The sequence below is a fragment of the Schistocerca gregaria genome, chromosome 9, assembly GCF_023897955.1.
Source record: "Schistocerca gregaria isolate iqSchGreg1 chromosome 9, iqSchGreg1.2, whole genome shotgun sequence".
Lineage (NCBI taxonomy): Eukaryota > Metazoa > Arthropoda > Insecta > Orthoptera > Acrididae > Schistocerca > Schistocerca gregaria.
Genome location: NC_064928.1, coordinates 199600833 through 199624382, shown reverse-complemented (window position 1 = coordinate 199624382; position 23550 = coordinate 199600833). Strand labels below are relative to the sequence as shown.

At 42.5% G+C, this 23550-nt stretch overlaps 2 protein-coding genes across 2 annotated transcripts in view; one reads left to right on the top strand and one right to left on the bottom strand.

Annotated features, from left to right (window-relative positions):
- Nucleotides 1-23550, bottom strand: part of LOC126292035 (amyloid-beta-like protein) — a 1795419-nt gene that overhangs the window by 959977 nt on the left and 811892 nt on the right. The window lies entirely within an intron of this gene.
- Nucleotides 1-23550, top strand: part of LOC126292042 (uncharacterized) — a 51357-nt gene that overhangs the window by 1585 nt on the left and 26222 nt on the right. The gene's annotated exons all lie outside the window — the stretch shown is intronic.

Below are 23550 nucleotides of genomic sequence, written 5' to 3'. Positions count from 1 at the left end.
AGCCTCCTGGCTTAAAAACTGCTTCGTGGTTAACTTAAATCACAATCGGCCTGCTGTAATTAGCACAGTCCGGGACAGGACGCAAGCTTTATTCGTATCACGGTACCATTAATTTTATCGTACAGCCCCCGAAAGCGGCAATAACAACAATTAACCTTTCACTGTTTAATGAGTACAGCTACGCCACAGGTTGGGGCAAGGCGTAAGGTGGCAGTACCCGAAAAGAGGAACGAAAATTTTAGAATAACCAACGAGAAGACCCGATCAAAATATCGTCAAGGTCAAAATAAGATGAATCATTCCCGGGGAAACGTAGCGACGACTAACGCAGGGAGGGTACAATCAGCCCTTTCCGTTAGGGATGGAAAAAACCTACCGGTTAAAACCGATACCAGAATTTTAGCTCTGAATAACCGTTATTTTTCGGTATGGTCTCGTTTCTAAATGGGGTTTTAATTTTTTTACTAAAAGCTGGATAAAACACCGAAATATCAATTTAACAGCAGTGTTAAAAATTTTAACGAACGAGTAATTTTTATTCGTAAAATCTACATTGCGTTGAAATATTGCGTCGTTATAGAAAATTGGAAACGCTATCAGTGCTATTTTAATAACAATGCCGACAGCAACGAGTAATAAACAGATGGCATGAGAAGTGGTACAGCATTGCTGAGATGACAATAAGCCTTTTACCATGTGATATGGCCTGTTAGATGGTATGCCCATATCTGCTGTATGGAGGACTTGAGCAGCTGGTCTACATGGCAGTGGTCAGACACCAGTTGTGTTACAGAATCGCACCGTCCCTAGTTTGGAAATACTTTACACAGAGTGGAATCACTGAAGGACAATGCTCCATTTGCTTTAAAAGATTAAAAAACCAGAGGAGACACAGCAAACTTGCGACACAACATAAGGAGAAAACTTGAAAACTTAATAATTCGTTCATAGTTTACAATAAAAATAGAAGACAGGTGATCTGCTACCTGCTCCTACATATTAACCTTCCTTTATCTGCTTGTAGCCCTTGAAAACGGACAAATTAACACGGAAAATGTACAGGGTGTTTTAGAAGTGATGCTCAATATTGAGAGGAATGTTCTTTCGAAACAAAAAAGACAAGTAACATGAGCTCCGCATACCTTAACAGCTATAAGAAATTCTTGATCTTCGCTACTGTGAAGCAAATCTCTTCTATTGCAAGCTCTTTGCTTTCCATATTTTGCGAAGTGGTAGTATGGACCCCAAAACAAGACAAAAATGTCCAATAAAGATGTGCCTTAAAATGTATACCTTAAAAGTTATTAGAAGAGTAGTGTTTGAAAGTAGCGAAGATGAACAAGTGATCACAGCTCTTAAGGTATGGATTTTATTGGACACGTTTTTCTTGTTTTGGACCATACTACCACTTCCCAAAATATGGAAAGCAAAGAGCTTGCAATAGAAGAGATTTGTTTCACCTGAAGATTAAGAATTCCTCTTATCTCTTAAGGTATAAGTTTTAGAGTCCATGTTTACTTGACTTTTTTCTTTCGAATAATCATTCCTGTTGTTTCCCTGAATATTGACCATCACTTCTGAAACACCCTGTAGTTCAACTATAGATTCACCCATTAGCACTGACTGTTCATAGTTTCCAAATAGTTTTACATGATTTTTGAGCATAGTTTTAAATAATTAGAATCAATAGGAGAATACTGGTTACCACTTTCCGAGAAGAGCAGCGGACTGTGCACGGGCTAATTTTCTTTTATATCCCTATTTAATTCAATATATACATTCTATGTATCTTGAAACTGACAGAGTCATAATTTTCAAACCTTCGTTCGCTGTCTGCATGTTGTTGCTGTGGTCTTCAGTCCTGAGACTGGTTTGATGCAGCTCTCCATGCTACTCTATCCTGTGCAAGTAGCAAAACTCCTTTACTACTTTAAGTGTCTCATTTCTTAATCTAATTCCTTCAGCATCACCCGACTTAATTCGACTACATTCCATTATCCTCGTTTTGCTTTTGTTGATGTTCATCTTATATCCTCCTTTCAAGACACTATCCATTCCATTCAACTGCTCTTCCAAGTCCTTTGCTATCTCTGACAGAATTACAATGTTATCGGCGAACCTCAAAGCTTTTATTTCTTATCCATGGATTTTAATACCTACTCCGAATTTTTCTTTTGTTTCCTTTACTGCTTGCTCAATATACAGATTGAATAACATCGGGGAGACGCTACAACCCTGTCTCACTCCCTTCCCAACCACTGCTTCCTTTTCATGTCCCTCGACTCTTATAACTGCCATCTGGTTTCTGTAGAAATTGTAAATAGCCTTTCGCTCCCTGTATTTAACCCCTGCCACCTTTAGAATTTGAAAGAGACAATTCCAGTCAACATTGTCAAAAGCTTTCTCTAAGTCTACAAATGCTAGAAACGTAGGTTTACCTTTTCTTAATCTTTCTTCTAGGATAAGTCGTAAGGTCAGTATTGCCTCACGTGTTCCAATATTTCTACGGAATCCAAACTGATCTTCCCCGGTCGGTTTCTACTAGTTTTTTCCATTCGTCTGTAAAGAATTCACATTAGTATTTTGCAGCTGTGGCTTATTAAACTGATAGTTCGGTAATTTTCACATCTGTCAGCACCTGCTTTCTTTGGGATTGGAATTATTATATTCTTCTTGAAGTCTGAGGGTACTTCGCCTGTCTCACACATCTTGCTCACCAGACGGTAGAGTTTTGTCAGGACTGGCTCCCCCAAGGCCGTCAGTAGTTCCAATGGAATGTTGTCTACTCCGAGGGCGTTGTTTCGACTCAGGTCTTTCAGTGCTCTGTCAAACTCTTCAAGCAATATCATATCTCCCATTTCATCTTCATCTACATCCTCTTCCATTTCCATAATATTGTCCTAAAGTACATCGCCGTTGTATAGACCATCTATATACTCGTTCCACCTTTCTGCTTTCCCTTCTTTGCTTAGAACTGGGTTTCCATCTGAGCTCTTAATGTTCATACAAGTGGTTCTCTTATCTCTTCTCTTCCTGTAGGCAGTATCTATCTTACCCCTAGTGAGATAAGCCTCTACATCCTTACATTTGTCCTCTACCCATCCCTGCTTAGCCATTTTGCACTTCCTGTCAATCTCATTTTTGAGAAGTTTGTATTCCTTTTTGCCTGCTTTATTTACTGCATTTTTATATTTTCTCCTTTCATCAATTAAATTCAATATTTCTTCTGTTACCCAAGGATTTCTACTATCCCTCGTCTTTTTACCTACTTGATCCTCTGCTGCCTTCACTACTTCATCCCTCAAAGCTACCCATTCTTCTTCTACTGTATTTCTTTCCCCCATTCCTGTCAATTGTTCCCTTATGCTCTCCCTGGAACTCTGTACAACCTCTGGTTTAGTCAGTTTATCCAGGTCCCATCTCCTTAATTTCCCACATTTATATTACTGGAAATAATAGTAATAAAAAACCGAAAAGCGGTTATTTCAGAAGCCGATTATTGTGAGCTTTTTTAACAGTTCGATTACAAAACAAAACCGGTTGTTTCAGCGTAACCGTCACCCCTGCTTTCTATGTCCTGCATACAGTCAGAACAAAACATTCTGCTGTAAGTCCATTTTCTTTAACATTTTACAGATACTGCTTTTGTCAATCAGCCTTCCCACTGTCATGTTACTTTGAAAATAAAGTGACGAGAGAGAATAATTTTTCTTATATCTGTACCTGTTTTACTCGCTTATACGTGTACAACCGGAAACGTCATTTGTGTAGAAGGGACACGTGTACCAACGACTGGAAACCCCTGCCATAAGGCATCCGTATGCGCTTTGTTAGTCTAATCTTATCTTGGCGGTTCCTACTGGAGTGATATGTTTGGGCTTGTCGTATATTCCTGAGTCCTAAAACAAAACTCGGCCTCGGAAGTCTGTAAGTAGACTTGCATGAGGTAGCTGAAGTAAATCTCCAAGTGCTTGCTAGCCCTTCTGCCAGAAAAACAGACCTGTGACAATTCGTGTCTCCCTCATTTGTATACGTTCTATAAAAGCTGTTAGCTGCATTTGGTATGGGTCTCTTCCTACGACAGCCGTTTCAACACAATGTAGAACTCATTTGATCTCAAGTCAAACGACATATTGCTACAAAGAATAAAAAAAAAATTACGTTGACTGAAGTCGACTGCCCTTTGAAGGACGCAACTGAAAGTGTGACACAAGAAGATTGGCAGACAGTAGTGAAACATGTGATGTAGGAAGCATGGAATAATGAAGGTGTATTAAAGACCTTTCATCTATCACTATACCCATTGTTTCACTGACTAGCTCTCAACTAAGCTGTGTTTTTGAATTATGTGAGTAGTGTATAGGGCATTTAAAACAACCTCTTATCCATATTAAATCTTACGTTTGTCAATTTATTTCGATCAATTTCTCTTTCCTGTTGTGTGAATAAGGAACACTTTTTACCCTGTTGACATCTCGTGCTTATGTTTAAACACCGTTTTAAATGCCGCAAGCAACGGCCAAGCGATTCTAGCCGCTTCAGTCCGGAACCGTTCTGCTGCTACGGTCGCAGGTTCGAATCCTGCCTCGGGCATGGATGTGTGTGATGTCCTTAGGTTGGTTATGTTTATGTAGTTCTAAGTCTAGGGGACTGATGACCTCAGATGTTAAGTCCCATAGTGCTTAGTCATTTGAAAACTGTTTCAAATATATTTCATTTCATGTAGACACCAAATGCCATATCTTCGGACCTTAAACGTCACGTGCTAACTAGCTTAAAACATCTATCTACATGACTACTCTGCCATTCACATTTAAGTGCTTGGCAGAGGGTTCATCGAACCACAATCATACTATCTCTCTACTATTCCACTCCCGAACAGCGAGCGGGAAAAACGAACACCTAAACCTTTCTGTTCGAGCTCTGATTTCTCTTATTTTATTTTGATGATCATTCCTACCTATGTAGGTTGGGCTCAACAAAATATTTTCGCATTCGGAAGAGAAAGTTGGTGACTGAAATTTCGTAAAAAGGTCTCGCCGCGACGAAAAACGTCTATGCTGTAATGACTTCCATCCCAACTCGTGTATCATATCTGCCACACTCTCTCCCCTGTAACGTGATAATAAAAAACTAGCTGCCCTTTTTTGCACCCTTTCGATGTCCTCCGTCAATCCCACCTGGTAAGGATCCCACACCGCGCAGCAATATTCTAACAGAGGACGAACGAGTGTAGTGTAAGCTGTCTCTTTAGTGGACTTGTTGCATCTTCTAAGTGTCCTGCCAATGAAACGCAACCTTTGGCTCGCCTTCCCGACAATATTATCTATGTGGTCCTTCCAACTGAAGTTGTTCGTAATTTTAACACCCAGGTACTTAGTTGAATTGACAGCCTTGAGAATTGTACTATTTATCGAGTAATCGAATTCCAACGGATTTCTTTTGGAACTCATGTGAATCACCTCACACTTTTCGTTATTTAGCGTCAACTGCCACCTGACACACCATACAGCAATCTTTTCTAAATCGCTTTGCAACTGATACTGGTCTTCGGATGGCCTTACTAGACGGTAAATTACAGCATCATCTGCGAACAATCTAAGAGAACTGCTCAGATTGTCACCCAGGTCATTTATATAGATCAGGAACAGCAGAGGTCCCAGGACGCTTCCCTGGGGAACACCTGATATCACTACAGTTTTACTCGATGATTTGCCGTCTATTACTACGAACTGCGACCTTCCTGACAGGAAATCACGAATCCAGTCGCACAACTGAGACGATACCCCATAGGTCCGCAGCTTGATTAGAAGTCGCTTGTGAGGAACGGTGTCAAAAGCTTTCCGGAAATCTACAAATACGGAATCAACTTGAGATCCCCTGTCGATAGCGGCCATTACTTCGTGCGAATAAAGAGCTAGCTGCGTTGCACAAGAGCGATGTTTTCTGAAGCCATGCTGATTACGTGTCAATAGATCGTTCCCTTCGAGGTGATTCATAATGTTTGAATACAGTATATGCTCCAAAACCCTACTGCAAACCGACGTCAATGATATAGGTCTGTAGTTAAATGGATTACTCCTACTACCCTTCTTGAACATTGGTGCGACCTGCGTAATTTTCCAATCTGTAGGTACAGATCTATCGGTGAGCGAGCGGTTGTATATGAGTGCTAAGTAGGGAGCTATAGTATCAGTGTCATCTGAAAGGAACCTAATCGGTATACAATCTGGACCTGAAGACTTGCCCGTATCAACCGATTTGAGTTGCTTCGCAACCCCTAAGGTATCTACTTCTAAGAAACGCATGCTAGCAGATGTTCGTGTTTCAAATTCTGGAATATTCCATTCGTCTTCCCTGGTGAAGGAATTTCGGAAAACTGCGTTCAATAACTCCGCTTTAGCGGCACAGTCGTCGATAACAGTACCATCGGCACTGCGCAGCGAAGGTATTGGCTGCGTCTTGCCGCTTGTGTACTTTACATACGACCAGAATTTCTTCGGATTTTCTACCAAATTTCGAGACAATGTTTCGTTGTGGAACCTATTAAAGGCATCTCGCATCGAAGTACGTGCCAAATTTCGCGCGTCTGTAAATTTTAGCCCATCTTCGGGATTTCGCGTTCTTCTGAACTTCGCATGCTTTTTCCGTTGCCTCTGCAACAGCGTTCGGACCTTTTTTGTGTACCACTGGGGATCCGTTCCATCTCTTACCAGTTTATGAGGTATGAATATCTCAATTGCTGTTGCTACTATATCTTTGAATTTGAGCCACATCTCGTCTACATTCGCATAGTCAGTTCGGAAGGAATGGAAATTGTCTTTTAGGAAGGCTTCTAGTGACACTTTATCCGCTTTTTTAAATAAAATTATTTTGCGTTTGTTTCTGATGGATTTGGAAGAAATGGTATTGAGCCTAGCTACAATGACCTTGTGATCACTAATCCCTGTATCAGTCATGATGCTCTCTATCAGCTCTGGATTGTTTGTGGCTAAGAGGTCAAGTGTGTTTTCGCAACCATTTACAATTCGGGTGGGTTCGTGGACTAACTGCTCGAAATAATTTTCGGAGAAAGCATTTAGGACAATTTCGGAAGACGTTTTCTGCCTACCACTGGTTTTGAACAAGTATTTTTGCCAACATACCGAGGGTAGGTTGAAGTCCCCACCAACTATAACCGTATGAGTGGGGTATTTATTTGTTACGAGACTCAAACTTTCTCTGAACTGTTCCGCAACTGTATCATCGGAGTCTGGGGGTCGGTAGAAGGAGCCAATTATTAACTTAATTCGGCTGTTAAGTATAACCTCCACCCATACCAATTCGCACGGAGTATCTACTTCGACTTCACTACAAGATAAACCACTACTGACAGACACAAAGACTCCACCACCAATTCTGCCTTATCTATCTTTCCTGAACACCTTCTGAGACTTCGTAAAAATTTCTGCAGAATTATTTGAGGCTTTAGCCAGCTTTCTGTACCTATAACGATATCAGCTTCTGTGCTTTCTATTAGCGCTTGAAGCTCAGGGACTTTTCCAGCGCAACTACAACAATTTACAACTATAATTCCGACTGTTCCTTGATCCAAGAACGTCCTGTAAAGTTTGGAGCCATTGCTAGAGTGGGTCACGCGAATGTTTGGTAAGGACTCTTCTTTCTAGACTGATTAAATTTCCCTAGTATTCTACCAATGCGCCGAAATTTGCCATTTCCTTTGTCAATGACTGAGTTTGTGTGACTATTCCATTTCATATCCCTACAAAATGTTACTCAGGTTTTTGTATGAGTGGTCTGGTTTTAATGATGGTACATTTATCTTGTTATCATAGAATACTAAGTTTTTTATCCAATTTCTGAAGTGCATTATTTTGTCTTTCTGGGCATTTAAGGCAAGATGGCATTCTTTGCACTACTATGAAATTTTATCAAGATCAGACTTAATATTTTGAGACAGTACTTCATTACAGATAACAGTATTAGCTGCGGAAAGTATATTAATATTGTCAGCTTGCTCGTTAATATATAACACGAATAGCAAAGGTCCCAACACACGAAGCAAACCAAACAGAAGTATTTTCTCCATGGCGCGTGTTCAGGGGTTTAGTCCCGAGCTTTGACTACACAGTCTTTTTACTTTACTGAAATGTTGATAATGCTGTATTCACTAAAATCTTTTTACTTTTTGTGGCATTATACTTTATAAAAACCACCATCAACTCTTACTGTGTATGGCAACTTATTGTGCGCTTTAATTAAATTGACATTACGCGTCGATTGTAAGAGTGCCAAGCAAACCAGTTTCTTTCCTCTAATATTGTTTATTACTAAACGATTTTCCATCGTATACTCTGCCAATGGCGTAATAACCAGAAAATGTTAGGCCGTAAACAAATATACGTGAAACAAAGCGCTATTATATACGAAAATTTTCTATCAGCAAACGACGGAAGTATTAGTTAAATTGACGAGTCATTTACTTATAACGCACTGCAGAAACGTTCTCCATCTCACAGAAGGCAAGGAAATGCTGTTACAAAGCCAGAAGTTTATTCATAGGTTAACACAGACTAAGCACTTAATTCTATAGTATTTTTTCGGCAGTTAATCAGTGCATATATGGTGACATTCAACGTAGAGAACCCATCTAAAACTTTTAAAAAATACAGCTAGTAAAGTGTGATGGGTATAATGTCAGTGATCTCTAGATGCAGCTATTAATGTAATTTATATGAATAATGCGTTACCCATTGAACAAAATTTTGAATTTTTCTTGCGTGCGTTATTAAATTACTGGTTGTTCTACAGCGTATTTGAGAAACTCTTGGAAAGATTGCTGACAGAGCTTGTCAATACTACGAGCTGTTTGTTACAAACGGATGTGTAAAACGTTGAGTGAATCTAACTGCATACCATAGAGTGTCCGTCAAGTAAGACTTAACACCCATTTCATTTTGTGATCGGTTCCAGGTATCGAAAAGAGGTTTTTGGCAAAGTGACTTAAGTCTCGTATCGATCGTGGTATTGAAGCAAGTATGATTCTTTAAATAGAATAATACATCCTTTTAACGGCATCCGGAAGCGCTTGAAAAACGAGTACAGTGATATAACGCTTGATAACGTTGACGTTGAAACTGTTTGCGTAACAATCCGAGAAATATTGTAAAACTGAAAGTCAAGCCTGTCACTACATCAGGCACTCTGAGGACCTTATTTAGAAAGTCTTATAGAATTTTGTTGGTTTGTATCGTTTGGGAGAAGACTCAACATTTGTCCAACGTGTGCTCTTTGCCGACGGAGAACGTTTAGGTACCACAATAATGTAAACTTACGTGACATATTCCACTGGGAAGCTGGAAGACCACGCCCACTTCGTCGAGTGTAACAACAACAACCACCACCTTAAAAGCGCGTACCTACGCTGCGGCATCAAAGAAAATCCCAGTACCGAACCTTACTTCATTCCATTGGTGTTAAATGGAAGTACGAGTGCACACTTTCTTACGAAATGTCTAACAGTCTATGTGTTCTTCTACAAGAGATGCCACTGGATAAACGACAAAGTATGTGGTTCGAACACGACCGCTCCCCAGCTCAGTCTCCCCGCGTTGCAACGTAAATACTGAGAGAAAAGTTTCCTGGCCGTTGTTTAAGACGTAATGCTGCCATACAATAGCTCACCAGGTCTATTGATTTGACTGTTCTAGAGCGCTTTCAATGGGGAGCACTGAGAGATGTAGCTCATAATGAGCCCCTACTACGCCGGACGAAATGCGTCATCGAAACGTCACATTACGCAACGGCATATCATCCGATGTAAATTCATCTACTCATCGAACGGTGATGGCAAACGTGTCTTGAAGTCGACGGTAAACAATTTGATCGCATGCTTAAGTAAAGTGTGAAACTAAGTTTAGTTAAGGAAACTACACTGAAGAGCCAAAGAAGCTGGTACACCTGTTTAATATCGTGTAGGGCCCCAGGCAGCACGCAGAAGTGTCGCAACGTGACGTGGCATGGACTCGAGTAACGTCTGAAGTAGTGCTGGAGGGAACTGACACCTTGAATCCTGCAGGGCTGTCCATAAATCCTTAAGAGTACGAGGGGTCGGAGATCTCTTCTGAACAGCACGTTGCAAGGCATCCCAAATGTGCTCAGTAGTGTTCATGTCTAGAGAGTTTGTTGGCCAGCAAAAGCGTTTAAACTGAGAACAGTGTTGCTGGAGCAACTCCGTAGCAATTCTGGACGCGTGCAGTGTCGCATTGTCCTGCTGGAATTGCCCACGTCCGTTGATATGCGCAAGGGACATGAATGGATGCAGGTGTTCAGACAGTATGCTTCCGTACATGTCACCTTTTCAGAGTCGTATCCAGACGTACAATGGATCCCATATCGCTCCAACTGCACACGCCCCTCACCATTACAGAGCCTCCACCAGCTTTAACAGACCCCTGCCGCCACGCAGGGTCCGTGGATTCATGAGGTTGTCTCCATACCCGTAAACATCCATCCGCTCGATACAATTTGAAATGAGACTCGTCCGGCCATGCAATATGTTTCCAGTCATCAACAGTCCAATGTCGGTGTTGACGGGCCCTGGCGAGGCGTAAAGCTCTGTGTCGTGCAGTCATCAAGGTTACACGAGTGGCCTTTTGGCCCCAAAAGCCCATATCGCTGATGTTTCGTTAAATGGTTCGCAGCTCACCCTTGTTGATGGCCCAGCACTGAAATCTGCAGCAATTTTCGGAAGGGTCGAACTTCTGTCACACTGAACGATTCAGTCATCGTCGGTCCCGTTCTTGCAAGGATCTTTTCCCATCCGCAGCGATGTCGGAGATTTTATGTTTTACTGGATTCGTGATTTTCACTGTACAGTAGCGAAATGGTCGTAGGGAATCCCCACTTCATCGCTACCTCGGAGAAGCTGTGTTCCATCGTTCATGCGCCGACTATCACACCACGTTCAAACACTCTTAAAACTAGATAACCTGTCATAGTACCAGAAGTAACCGATCTAACAACTGCGAGAGGCACTTGTCGCCTTTCACTATGTGATCAAAAATATCTGGACGCATGGCTGAAAATGACTTCCAAGTTCGTGGCGCCCTCCACCGGTAATGCTGGAATTCAATATGGTGTTGGCCCACCCTTAGCCTTGATGACAACTTCCACTCTCGCAGGCATACGTTGAATTAAGTGCTAGAAGGTTTCTTGGGAAATGGCAGCCCATTCTTCACTGAGTGCTGCACTGAGGAGAGTTATTAATGCCAGTCGCTGATGGCTGGTATGACGTCAGCGTTCCAAAACATCCCAGAGGTGTTCTATAGGAATCAGGTCAGGACTCTGTGCAGGCCAGTCCATTACAGAGATATTATTGTCGTGTAAGCACTCCGCCACAGGCTGTGCATTGTGAACAGGTGCTCGATCGTGTTGAAAGATGCAATAGACATACCCGAATTGCTCTTCAGCAGTAGGAAGCAAGAAGGTGTTTAAAACATCAATGTAGGCCTGTGCTGTGATAGTGGCACGCAGAACAACAAGGGGTGCAAGCCCCCTAGATGAGAAACACGACCACAGCATAAGAACACCGAATTTTACTGTTGGCACTACACACGATGGTAGATGAGGTTCACCGGGCAATCGCCATACCCACACCCTGCCATCGGATCGCCACATTGTGTACCGTCATTCGTCACTCCACACAACATTCTTCCACTGTTCGATTATCCAATTTTTACGCTCCTAACACCAAGCGAGGCGTCGTTTAGAATTTACCGGTGTGATGTGTGACTTATCGTCAGCTACTAGGAGAAGAAATCCAAGTTTTCTCACCCCTCGCCTAACTGTCATAGTACTCGCAGTGGATCCCGATGCAGTTTGGAATTCCTGTGTTATGGTCTGGATAGATGTCCAACTATTGCACATTACGCGTCTCTTCAACTGTCTGCGGTCTCTGTCAGTTAACAGACGAGGTCGGCCTGTACGCTTTTGTGCTGTACGTGTCGCTTCACGGTTACCCTTCCCTATCACATAGGAAACAGTGGACCTAGGGATGTTTAGGAGTGTGGAAAGAAGGGCCCGTACAGGACCTGCAACATGCGGTCACGCATTGTCCTTCTGAAATGTAGGGTTTCGCAGCTATCGAATGAAGGGTAGAGCCACGGGTCGTAACACATCTGAAATGCAACTGTTCAAAGTGCCGTCAATGCCAACAAGAGGTGACCGAGACGTGTAACCAATGGCACCCCATACCATCACGTCGGGTGATACGCCAGTATGGCGATGACGAATACACACTTCCAATGTATGTTCACCGCGATGTCTCCAAAGACGGATGCGACCATCCTGATGCTGTAAACATAACCTGGATTCATCCGAAAAAATGACGTTTTGCCATTCGTGCACCCAGGTTCGTCGTTGAGTACACCATCGCAGGCGTTCCTGTCTGTGATGCAGCGTCAAGGATAACCGCAGCCATGGTCTCCGAGCTGATAGTCCATGCTGCTGCAAACGTCGTCGAACTGTTCGTGCAGATGGTTGTTGTCTTGCAAACGCCCCCATCTGTTGACACAGGGATCGAGACGTGGCTGCACGATCCGTTACAGCCATGCGGATAAGATGCCTGTCATCTCGACTGCTAGTGATACGAGGCCGTTGGGATCCAGCACGGACTTCCGTATTACCCTCCTGAACCCATCGATTCCATATTCTGCTAACAGTCATTGGATCTCGACCAACGCGAGCAGCAATGTCGCGATACGATAAACCGCAATCGCAATACGCTACAATCCGACCTTTATCAAAGTCGGAAACGTGATGGTACGCATTTCTCATCCTTACACGGGGCATCACAACAACGTTTCACCAGGCAACGCCGGTCAACTGCTGTTTGTGTATGAGAAATCTGTTGGAAAGTTTCCTCATGTCAGCACGTTGTAAGTGTCGCCACCGGCGGCAACCATGTGTGAATGCTCTGAAAACCTAATGATTTGCATATCACAGCATCTTCTTCCTGTCAGTTAAATTTCGCGTCTGTAGCACATCATCTTTGTGGTGTAGCAATTTTAATTTGCCAGTAGTGTAGTAACTGCTCGTTAAATATTTGTAGTTAAGCTGTGCAACAAAAACGCAGTGTAAGTCGCAGACAGGGCACGTTATCGGCGTTGTCCACGTGTCAGTAAACAAGACTTTTCGCCGGAAGACGAGAGAATGAGGCCCTCAGATTCGAGGTGGGGTTCATATCGATGAAGGTTTCGGTAGTCAGAAATGGAGAGGCTTGCACAGGGCGTAACAGCGTGGAGAGCTTCATGAAATCAGCTTTCGGACGCCAGGCATCTCTTTGGCCAGGCGTGTCCATCTTTGAGCATACCTGGGCCACACTGGAAGAAGACGATAATTTTTGGGAAGAAAAGGACAAGTGAGAGAAGGGTACTGAGTGGTGAGAATTTCATATCGAAAATATTCAATTTATGGTAACTTTACCTAAAAGGAATTTTATGATTTTTTTAATCAATCTTGAGGCGGTCACTCCTTGCCTTTGGACTGCATGCGGCCCGCCGACAGCGGGTTGTACACCCCTGCTTTACCCATTACTGCTCCACCTGCTTAGGGGCTCGCCAGCTTACTGAAATATCCTGTCAGACATACAGGCTGGTTCACGCAGCGCGGCGACGCCTTAGGCATAGTGCTGGAAAGTGGAACGAGGCCTTCGTCACGTGACACCACTCACCCAGCATCGCTTATAGATAAACCACTCCAGCAAATTCGTGGCAGCTGTAGCTGATACCACATTTGTTATTGAAAAAGAAGCAACGTCTTTATTGTAAGTGTCCACAAGACGCTTTCTAATAGCAGGCCGGATATCGGAACTATTTTGTAAACTTGCATTCGTTATCGACATCTTGTACAGAAACCAATCTTTAAAATTTTGAAAATGGAAGCAGTCAGCAACTGTAGAATTATGGATACAATGGGAATCATACATCCGACCAGTTGCACGTCAAAAGTTTATTCAGACTTTTACCTAGGTTTCGATAGAGATTAACCTGTCTTCCTCGAGAGATGTAATAACACTTGTTACAAACTGTGTAAAAAGAGAAATGAACTCATAAGGCTTAGTCAGCAGTTAAATGATGCATATAAATGTTAACGCTTAGTCAACAGTAAAAACGATCCATGTAAAATGTATGACAGATGTGCATCATACACACAGACAGACAACTAACAGGACAGAAGGGACAAACCAGCAGGAAACTTATGCCCAGGTTGCTCTCACATTAGAGGCACATGACATGTTAATAAAATTGCTATAAAATAACATTACAAAGACAGTAACATAATAAAAATTATAAAAAAGTAATAAACGTAAACCTATGCAAATGGTGAACAAAACTACGACGGACGGACTGCATCTTTGAGAAAGATAACATCTAGAAACAGCGTGGGAAACCCGATACAGCTGCTATATCAATTTAGGGGCTTTGTTTTTAATTATCAACCACAGCCTAAAAACAGAATCTTTTTCGATTGTTTTCCGCTTAAATTGACGTATCAGCTGTAGCGAGTTTTCCGCGCTGCTTCGAGACATTATTTTACTCAAAGACGCAATCTGTCATCATCTTACTTTTATGTGCGTTGTAGTTTTGTTAGCCATTTGGCATAGGCTTATATACTTCTTATAATTTTTGTTGTGTTACTTCTTTTTGTAATGTTATTTCTAATGAATTTTTTAATACGTCACTCGTATTTCGTTGTTGGCACTGTTTCTTACGCGAACGCCACCTGGCCGTAAGTTTTCTGCTGGCTTGTCCCTTCTGTCAAGTTAGCTGTCTGTTCGCGCTTATTATGTACGTCTGCCTTACATTTTACATGGATAATTTTTGCCATTAACTAAGCTTTATGCTTATGCCATATGATTTATAGGGATCATTTTGCTGTTGACTAAGCCTTATAACTTTGTTTATCTTTGCAAACGATATTTAAAGCGTAAATTTATTTTATATTTCCACTCTATATATAATTTTTGCTGCGTATTTGACTTACTTGTTTTGCTTTAAGGCGCCACAAAGCTATATAATGGCTTAAAAAAATAGAAACATTGGAAATACGAAAAATGTTGATTCCGTAACCCTTAATTGTAGTTTCGCCCAGCCAATTGCTGTTAGGTTGGGATGTTTTTGTCATTAGAAAAAAAAGTGTGATTGCCGTAAAACAGCGTCCACCATACTGTTTTGTAACACACATAAAAACTGTAAAAACAGGCTTGCCAACTGGTTCTCCGGTGTATGCCGAAGTCTTAACACAACCACTTCTTTTTTATTTTTCAGGAGCAGCAGTTTCTCCGATAATTGCGACAGTTTTTGTCCTTCCGCAGCTGTATTTTTTCTCTATACTGCTATCCGGGAACATTTTCCGGAACAGGTGACTCGCATGGTCAGCGCAATTAATCGGAAAATTATGTTCTGAAATAAAAGATGTAAATAAACATTCAGCATTTATCACTCCATCACTTTCACATTTGTCGCTGAATTCCAGTTTTTTATTGTTACTGACGCACTTAAAATTGTCTCGGTGCCTTTTTGTTTCGACATCGGCAATCGGTACAAAAAGCAAACAACGGACCTTTCCTCGACTCGATAATGCACGGAAACAGTTCCGGAAATTGTTTTAAGAAGACGGAGTTATATTTTTTGGCCATGTTTAAAAACAAAGCCCCGAATCAAAACACTACGACAATATGCATCAACACACGTCCAAGCAGAACATTGTGCAGTACGGGACACGGGTACATCTTCGACAAAATGCGCGGGAAAGAGGAAAAATAACTATCGATATATAAATCGCGCGCGACTTCCTGATTTCTATAAACGTCGATACGTATCGATTAAGGTCGACCAATACCCAACGAATTCCGGCAACTGGCGGAAAAAAAACCCTGAAACGGCGGGTTTTCAAAACAAATATCGTAAGTTTGACGATAACTAATAAAAATCGGGAGAAATACTGAAATAATCTGGAGGCGGGAGAAAAAGTGGAAAATCGGGAGTGTCTCGCCTAAATCGGGAGAGTTGGCAGGTATGCATTCACTCCAGAACTATCCAAAGTTCACTGCGACCTGTGTCAACAACAGAAGTCAAGAAGTCGACAGAGGAAGCGAAGAGGATGCCAACTTCCGTTGGCGGTTCGCTAAAATACCGACAACCATCGGAATACAAACGAATATTAGCGAATGCGAATCGAACGCGACCGAATGCAGTTCGCTCACGCTAGTGTACCGTTTACAACACAGAAAATTATCGTTCGTTGAGGCTCGTTCGCTAGTGTTCGGCTCAGTGTGAAGCGAGCTTCACGAGTACACCTCTATTGTGACGACGGCTCTGAGCACTATGGGACTGAGGTCATCAGTCCCCTAGAACTTAGAACTACTTAAACCTAACTAACCTAAGGACATCACACACATACATGCCCGAGGCAGGACTCGAACCTGCGACGGTAGCGATCGCGCGGTTCCAAACTGAAGCGCCTAGAGCCGCTCGGCCACTGCGGCCGGCCGTGACGACGGTCCGCTCGGCCTAAAGCTGTCGGCACACGGACCGTGCTGTCGAAAGTCAACGTTGAGCGTGCCGAGGTCAACGTGCTGCTGAACGCTCAAAAACGATGCGACTTGTGCAAACGGTACGTGGGCCCTAACGTGGTATACGCGATCGCAACGCACTCCAGCGGCAGTTGCGCGATGTTTCTAGTTCGTAAATCACACTGTTTATTAAACGGGCGCGCGTAAAATTCCCGCGTTAGCTCTGTTAAAACGCACATTTTCTCCATTGTACATATGCTAGTCACGTTATTCTGTATGTAAAATACACAAAAAAACTTCAATATCCGTGTACGTATCTCAAGAGGAAAAGGAAAGTACAATGTCCAATCAGTAAGCACACAGGCTTATAAAAGATCCATTACAAACAGTGCGATACAAATTTGCAATAGTTCTCCACATAAGATAAACATTATTTTATCATTCCCACATTTTAGTAAAACTCCAAGATCATTCTTACTTGATCACAGTTCCTATCCAGTAGCAGAATCTCTGCATCATTTGAATTACGCAACGTAAAAGAAAAAGGAGCAAAATAGCTTTATACAAGTAGCGCAAGTTGCCTTGTAGATTAAGCCAATCGAACAAAATCACTCCTTATATTTACATAACATCAAATATTACAGTATATATTTATATTAAACTAATCATAAAGCATCAGAACCTATTAAAAACGCGAATGTTAGAAAAAAAATTTGAACGTGGTGAGACGCGAACCATTGAACTACCACGCTTTTTGACGCCAATGTGTGACGTTAGTCACTACGCTTTTTTTAAAAAAATCTCATTTTTTTGTATTTTTTGTTGACTTTGTTCTTGGCGGGCGCCTGATGACACTCGTTCAGTTTCTTCGTTGATCCGTTCAATCCGTTTTTATTTATTTATTTTTTAATTACAGAGGGTAGCTAAACCCTCTGACTGAACACGATGAGCTACCGCGCCGGCATCTCTGTCATCTTCGTCAGAGGTAAAACTGACTTAAACGTTATGCACTACACCAACTGCACAGTACCCTACGCTAAACCAACAACGAATCTTCTTTAGCCAAGCCTAGCCTGTTGCCACTTGCTAAAAGCTTTAATCGTAGCTACGTTACTACTTGAAATTTAATTATAACTAATTGTACCAAGAACAATGCGTTTTTGGTGAATCCTCAGTGTATCACAGCCTTCAGAGAGCATGCTCTCATAATACGCAAGTTACAATAATTCTTTCGCCACGAATATGACGTTTCTCGATGTTTTATTGCAACGAATCAAACAGTTAACAACGAGTTTTCGAGTGATTCTCAAATTGCTGGTGCTCAGAAATGGCATGTATACGTACGGGCTTGAAATGTATGCCAGTACGGCGGCTTACAACTCTGTGCTGAAGGGAGATGGCGTGCGTGTGACGTAGGTGGTGTTGTGCCATCTGATTGGTCAACGCTCTCACGCGCACGCTCAGAATATCTGACATGCTAGATACTGCTCTGCACGTTCGGAAAGACTCCCGAACGTGCTGTTCCACGCCATGACGTCAGAAACCCGGCACGCTTAACGTTCGGATGCACGGTCCGTGTGCCGACGGCTTAACGCAGAGGGAAGCGAATTCGTAAGTAGTGGTGGCTGACGTCATGCGCTTGTGTCGCCCGCTCCGTGTCGGCCTGTATGTGTGACGTCAGCTGTGCGTGACAGTACAGGATTTGCCTCGCGTGTGGCTCACCGGTCTTGTGTATTGACGAGGTTGTTCCTTCGCTCGCTAGGCTAACTCTAGCGACGCGTCACCACCTGGTGGGCAAGCCGCCATTCCGCCCTTCTTCCCCTCACTCACTTCACACGGGCTGCCAACTGCTTCCTCTGACGTCACCTCCGTCAACTTCAAAACTACTTTGGAATGAATGGTAGGTTAACCGGCGGCTGGTGTGCTCCTAATTGGAACACAGCGCAGCAGCGCCTACAGTGCTAACTACTGCCACAATGCCATGTAGTAAGTCTGAAATAGTTAGATGGCGATCAATAGTAGGAATCCTAAGAATACGAAAAGCGGGCGAGAGCGAGCAGATATTGTCATACATTTACGTGGTCACTCTGCTATTCACAATGAAGGCCCTGCTATTCAAAATAGCCGGCGAGTGTGGCCGAGCGGTTGTAGCCGCTTCAGTCTGGAACCGAGCGACCGCTACGGCCGCAGGTTCGAGTCCTGCCTCGGGCATGGATGTGTGTGATGTCATTAGGTTAGTTAGGTTTAATAAGTCACGGCTGCAAAATACTAACGCGAATTCTTTACAGACGAATGGAAAAACTAGTAGAAACCTCGGGGAAAATCTGTTTGGATTCCGTAGAAATATCGCAACACGTGAGGCAATACTGACCCTACGACTTATCTTAGAAGCTAGATTAAGGAAAGGCAAACCTACGTTTCTAGCATTTATAGACTTTGAAAAAGCTTTTGACAATGTTGACTGGAATACTCTCTTTCAAACTCTAAAGGTGGTAGGGGTGAAACACAGGGAGTGAAAGGCTAATTACAATTTGTGCAGAAACCAGATGGCAGTTTTAAGAGTCGAGGGACATGAAAGGGAAGCAGTGGTTGGGAAGGGAGTGAGACAGGGTTGTAGCCTCTCCCCGATGCTAATCAATCTGTATATTGAGCAAGCAGTGAAGGAAACAAAATAAAAATTCGGAGTAGGTATTAAAATCCATGGAGAAGAAATAAAAATGTTGAGGTTCGCCGATGTCATCGTAATTCTGTCAGAGACAGCAAAGGGCTTGGAAGAGCAGTTAAACGGAATGGAGGATATAAGATGAACACCAACAAAAGGAAAACGAGGATAATGGAATGTAGTCGAATGAAATCGGATGATGCTGAGGGAATTAGATTAGGAAATGAGACACTTCAAGTGGTAAAAGAATTTTGCTATTTGGGGAGCAAAATAACTGATGATGGTCGAAGAAGAGAGGATATGAAATGTAGACTGGCAATGGCAAGGAAAGCGTTTCCGAAGAAGAGAAATTTGTTAACATCGAGTATAGATTTCAGTGTAAGGAAGTCGTTCCTGAAAGTATTTGTATGGAGTGTAGCCATGTATGGAAATGAAACGTGGACGATAAATAGTTGGGACAAGAAGAGAATAGAAGCTTTCGAAATGTGGTGCTACAGAAGAAAGCTGAAGATTAGATGGGTAGATAACATAAATAATGAGGTTGTACTGAATAGAATTGGAGAAAAGAGAAATTTGTGGCACAACTTGACTAGAAGAAGGGACCGGTTGGTAGGACATGTTCTAAGGTCTCAAGGGATCACCAAATTTAGTATTGGAGGGCAGCGTGGAGGATAAAAATCGTAGAGGGAGACCAAGAGATGAGTACACTAAGCAGATTCAGAAGGATGTCGGCTGCAGTAGGTACTGGGAAGTGAGGAAGCTTGCACAGGGTAGAGTAGCATGGAGAGCTGCATCAAACCAGTCTCAGGACTGAAGACCAGAACAACAACATGAGCGTCATGTCTCCCCTTGTAGGTGGGTGCCACCAGATTGTTTTCGCAACCAGAAGAGGAACACTGATGATTGAAATTTCATGAGAAGATCCCGTCCCAATGAAAAACGCCTTTGTTTTAATGATTGCCACTCCAATTCAATTCACGTATCGTGTCTGTGGCACTGTCTCTCCTATTTTGCGGTAGTACAAAATGAGCATCCCTGTTTCAAATTTTTCGATGTCATCCGTCATTCCCACCTGATGCGGATCCCACACCGCACAGCAAAACTCTCTTTAGTAGACCTATTGCACCTTCTAAGTGATCTGCCAATGAATCGCAGTCTTTGGTTTGCTCTACCCACATCGTTCCAATTTAGGTTATTTGTAATTGTAATCCCTAAGTATTTAGTTGAATTCAGGTTTGTGTGACTTACCACGTAATCCAAATTTCGCGGATATCTTTTAGTGCTAATGTGAATAACTACACACTTTTCTTTATTCAGGGTCAATTGCCACTTTTCGCACCGTACAAATATCTTATCAAAATCATTTTGCAACTCGTTCTGGACATCAGATGACTTTACAAGACGGTAATCCGCAAACAATCAAGTGCGGCTACTCAGATTGCCTCCTGTGTCGTTAATACAGATCAGGATCAATAGAGGGCCTATAACACTTCTTTAGGGAACGCCAGATATTACTTCTGTTTTTCTCGATTACTTTCCGTTTACTATTATGAATTGTGACCTTTGTGACAGAAAACCACGAGTACAGTCGCACAAATGAGGCTCTATTCCACAACAGTTTGGTTAGAAGCCGGTTGTGAGGAACGGTGTCTTAGTCTTCTGGAAATCTAAAAATATGGGATCAATTTGACACCTCCTGTCGATAGCACTTATTACTTGATGAGTATAAAGAACTAGTGGTATTTCACAAGAACGATGTCTTCTGAATCCGTGCTGATTATGTGTCAATAAATCGTTTCCGCCGGCCGGAGTGGCCGTGCGGTTCTAGGCGCTACAAAAAAAAAAAAAAAAAAAAAAAAAAAAAAGTGGCCTGAGCACTATGGGACTTAACATCTATGGTCATCAGTCCCCTAGAACTTAGAACTACTTAAACCTAACTAACCTAAGGACATCACACAACACCCGGCCATCACGAGGTAGAGAAAATCCCTGACCCCGCCGGGAATCGAAACCGGGAACCCGGGCGTGGGAAGGAGAACGCTACCGCACGACCACGAGATGCGCTAGGCGCTACAGCCTGGAGCCGAGCGACCGCTCCGGTCGCAGGTTCGAATCCTGCCTCGGGCATGGATCTGTGTGATGTCCTTAGGTTAGTTAGGTTTAATTAGTTCTAAGTTCTAGGCGACTGTTGACCGCAGAAGTTAAGTCGCATAGTGCTCAGAGCCATTTGAACCAAATCGTTTTCTTCGACGTAATTCATAACGTTAGAACACAGCATATGTTCCAAACCCCTACTGCAAATCGACGTTAGTGATATTGGCCTCTAATTCAGCGGATTACTCGTATTTCCGTTCACTTTCCGTATTCATACAATTGTTTTGGGGTGTTTGTTAGCAGTGTATTTTGTACCCTAATCGTCTAATTACATTCGTATGTACATGGTGATTCACGAAGATATGCAAATATCTTAGTATGTTATTCTACAAGTAAAACTAAAGAAAAAAGTTCATATAAACATAGGTCCGCAAATGTTTGGTTAATGGCTAATAAAAGATTTTGCCTGAAATTTAGCAACTTCGCTAATATGAAGCCATCGCAAAACTGTACGAGGTTAAAGTAAAGGACGATTTCCATTTATTTTGTTGTTGTTGGTCTGGTGGATCTAATAAAACGTGTCCCAGACGTGTCTGATGCCTGTCCTACTCTCGTGGACGCATGGAAAACTTTCAGTACATACCCTGGCTGCCTTCGCCAAGCAGTCTTGTCACAAAGGCTGGCACATACGTGAAGAAGCTTACCTGCAAGAGAGAAAAAAAATTCGTTAAATATGCAATCCAGTCTTTTACAGTTACAGGATAAATACTTCAAATTCCGTTGTAACATACAGTGCCACGATTTCTAGTACTCTCTATTCCCAAATTTCATACATAAGAGATTAGGCAACTTTACACTGTAACTCAAGATTTAGTTCTCAATTCTGAATAATCTGTCGTTACTATCAATAAAAAATTGAACTGCTGGCGTTTCAAGAGAATATTTAGAGTCAAACGCACTTAAAATGACGATCACTTTAAGATTTGAACACATCAAGACAGACGCTTTTCCGAAGAGCAAGCTGCCTTCTTTCGAATACCAAAATCAACAGAGATTGCACACTGGTTCCCAAAAGCTAAATGATCAGACTAAGTTGTCATGCCAGTTTCCTTGTCGGAAAACATCTCCGAAGTAAACGTACAGTATGTCGCTGTAGCATCCTTGGCCATATATATATATATATATGTGTGTGTGTGTGTGTGTGTGTGTGTGTGTGTGTGTGTGTGTGTGTGTGTGCGTGTGTGTGTGCGGATAGGAAGAAGAATGGGCATTCACGATATTCCATAAGCGCGCAAATTGATTATAAGCTGCTTGTGAGGTACGGTGTCAAAAGGCTTCTGGATAGGAAAATGGTTCAAATGGCTCTAAGCACTATTCGGAGGTCATCAGTCCCCTAGAACGTAGAACTACTTAAACCTAGCTAACCTAAGGACATCACACACATCTATGCCCGAGGCAGGATTCGAACCTGCGGCCGTAGCGGTCGTGCGGTTCCAGACTGTAGCGCGTAGAACCGCTCGGTCACCCCGGCCGGCTTTGTGGGTAGCACTCAGCACTTTGTGTGAGTAAAGAGTTAGTTGTATATCCCAAGAAAGGAGTTTTCTCAATCCGTGTTGACTGTGTGTCAATGAACCTTTCTCTTCGAGGTACTTCATAAAGTTCGAACACAATATATGTTCCAAAATCCTACTGCATATCGACGTTAATGATATGGAACTCTAATTTCGTATTTAGTAGATTACTTCTAGTGCCTTCCCTGAATATTGGTGTGACCTGTGCGACTTACCCATCCTTGGATATGGATATTTCGTCGAGTGAATAGTTGTACATGATTATCAAGTATGGAGCTGTTGCACCACCATGCCCTGAAAGGAACCAAATTGGTATACAGTCTGGACCAGAGGATATGCTTTTATTAAGTGATTTAAGTTGCTTCACTACTCCGAGGTTATCTGCTTCTAAATTATTGATGTTGGCAGCTGTTCTTGATTCGAATTCTGGAATATTTACTTCGTCTTCTTTGCTGAAGGAATTTCAGAAGGCCGTGTTTAGTATGTCTGCTTTAGCAACACTGTCATCGATAGTATTTCCACTACTATCGCGTAGAAAAGGCATTGATTGTGTTTTGCCGATGGAATGATTTACATACGACCAGAATCTCTCTGGATTTTCTGTGGTATGTTCAGCCGGCCGGTGTGGCCGAGCGGTTCTAGGCGCT